The sequence below is a fragment of the Engraulis encrasicolus genome, chromosome 20 (assembly GCF_034702125.1).
Source record: "Engraulis encrasicolus isolate BLACKSEA-1 chromosome 20, IST_EnEncr_1.0, whole genome shotgun sequence".
Classification (NCBI taxonomy): domain Eukaryota; kingdom Metazoa; phylum Chordata; class Actinopteri; order Clupeiformes; family Engraulidae; genus Engraulis; species Engraulis encrasicolus.
In genome coordinates this window covers 960,001-962,581 of record NC_085876.1, presented here as the reverse complement: position 1 = coordinate 962,581, position 2,581 = coordinate 960,001, and the positions used below count along the sequence as shown (strand labels likewise).

The following is a 2,581-nucleotide window of genomic DNA, read 5'->3' as shown; positions in this document are numbered from 1 at the left end:
AAATAGAATGAAACCAACATATTGCATATTTAATTAGACCAGTGCTTTGAAAATCCTCGAGAATCTCCATGTGGACCCAGTTAACTTCATAGCACCCCTGAAAACATCAAAAAGTCTCAAAAGAGTGTGTATGCACACAAGTCCACATTTAATTAACCTAATTAACTTGGTAATTCCCCGAAAACATCAAACTATCTGGCAAAAGAAAATGGGACACGTGTGCGAATCCATGCGCCCGAGGCTGCACTTTTTAAAGCTCGCTCCTGCACTGCACAGGTGATGTCACTACACGTCTCTAGACTCTCCCAGACCCTCGCGGAGAGAGGAAAACTTTTTTGGAAGAACAGTTGAAGGGGAGGGGAGAGAAAGGGAGAGAGGGAGAGAAAGACAGAGGGAGAGAAAGTTGGACAAGGGCAGCACGGGAATTCTGCTTGTATACCTCCCGCAAGAAAAGCGCCAGGATTGCCATCGCAGTAGAGTGGATTACACCGGGATTACACAGACATCGATCCGTATAACCGCGGGAGGTAATCGGCGGATCCATGCGTTCTTAACCCGGAGGATCTATCGATTGTTTTAGGTATGGATAACCGTTTTCAAACCCCTTCTCAGTGGCGCCTGGAAAATAGGCGTCATCTGCGCAGATACGTGTGGGCGCGAAATTGGACATTGATTGAACGCCTCGAGCTCACACACTTTGTTCGAAACTGTCTGCAACATCTTCTCAGTGCAGCTGTAATTTTCCTCGCTGTCCTAGCAGTTTCTGAGCAGTAGAAAGACATCAGGAATGCATCGCATGTTTGCATCTGTCTGTGCCGCTGCAGATCACGTCTGCCTCTGACGCAGCCTCTCCACATTGATGCGCCTTAATGGATTACACACAGACACTGTATTTACGCATAAATACCTTAGTTACAGCATTATGGCATTATCGCATGAAAGCTCTCATCATCATATGAAAGCTCTCAGAGTCTTTGATTTTCTTTGCCCTTCTCAGATTTCACACAATTCATTTATAAAATAGACTGGCAGAGCAACAAGTTCTACACACTGCCTGTGGAGGCCTTCTCAGAGAGAAAAAGGGGGGGGGGGAGAGACAGAAAAGAGACAGGGGGAGAGTGAGGGAGACAGAGAGAGAGAGAGGAGAAAGAAAGAGAGAGAGAGAGAGAGAGAGAGAGAGAGAGAGAGAGAGAGAGAGAGAGAGAGAGAGAGAGAGAGAGAGAGAGTGTGTGTGTGTCTTGTAATTCCTGAGAGTGGAAGAGGGGAGATAAGAGACAGAGGCAGCTGGAGAGCTCGTTTGCTCCCACGCGCGCATGCATACACACACACACACACACACACACACACACACACACACACACACACACACACACACACACACACACACACACACACACACACACACACACACACACATTTGACTTTTTACTTTTTACTTTTTGCTGGTCTGCTGTGCCGCTTGGCAGCATGTGGCGGTACAACATCCGTTTGTGTGTGAGTCTGCAGGGAAAGGAGTGTGTTTGAGGGAGAGAGAGAGAAAGAGAGAGAGATGCCGCAGGGGCCTGAGGTGATGCCTTGACTCGAAGGAAAAAAAAAAAACTTTGAACCCTTATGCCGCAGTAATAGCAGTGCCCATATCAGAAGCCAACATGAGCCCTATAGCAGAAGACGCCTTTGTGTGTGCTGTGCTGCAAACATTAACTGCAGTTACACGCAGGGAGCATTTCAAACTAAATACTATCACTATTGTCAGTATTCAGTAAGAAAAAAAATACAGAATATTCCGTCTACATGTGTGGAAGAGCACCGTGCTACCGGGATACCCTGGAATACGGCCTCATTCGGCACGATGGAAGTGTTGACATGAGTCGTGTGCGAAGCGAAGACTTCCATGCCATTTGCATTCGGAATATTCCCTGCATGTCACTGCAGTCATTGTCTCAGCCACTCTGCATGTGTTGTGTTTTATATTGACGCTGCCAATATAGCCCAACTCTCTCTCTCTCTCTCTCTCTCTCTCTCTCTCTCTCTCACACACACACACACACACACACTCACAGACCCTGGGGCGCTTGCTTAGGCCATGGAAAAAACGTGACGGCACTTCCATGAATCCCACAGTATATTCCCTGCCAGAAAAAGAGTGTGAGTGAGTGAGTGAGTGAGTGAGTGAGTTTGTGTGTGTGTGTGTGTGTGTGTGTGTGTGTGTGTGTGTGTGTGTGTGTGTGTGTGTGTGTGTGTGTGTGTGTGTGTGTGTTGTGTGGCAACTGAACATCAATCTTGAGAGAGGGAGAGAGAATGAGAGTGAGCTACATCGCTTGTTCCACTGCTGCTGCAGTTTGTGTGTGTGTGTGTGCGCCTGTGTGTGTGTGTGTGTGCGTGTGTGTGTGTGTGTGTGTGTGTGTGTGTGTGTGTGTGTGTGTGTGTGTGTGTGTGTGTGTATGCGTGTGCGTGTGCGTGTGTGTATGCGTGTGCGTGTGCGTGTGTGCGTGTGCGTGTGCGTGTTTGTGCCTGTGTGTGTTGTGCGTCTGTGTGTGTGTGTTAGAGAGAGAGAAAGAGCGAGAGAGAGAGAGGGAGAGTG

General features: G+C 48.0%; 1 protein-coding gene across 5 annotated transcripts in view; it reads left to right on the top strand.

The window, feature by feature from the left end:
- Nucleotides 1-363: 363 nt before the first annotated feature.
- col16a1 (collagen, type XVI, alpha 1) overlaps nt 364-2,581 on the top strand; it is a 114,161-nt gene continuing 111,943 nt past the window's right edge. For all 5 annotated transcript variants that reach the window (XM_063185150.1, XM_063185154.1, XM_063185151.1 and 2 more), the window contains exon 1: nt 364-580. The gene's annotated coding sequence lies outside the window, so the exon portion shown is untranslated. The remainder of the gene's footprint in view (nt 581-2,581) is intronic.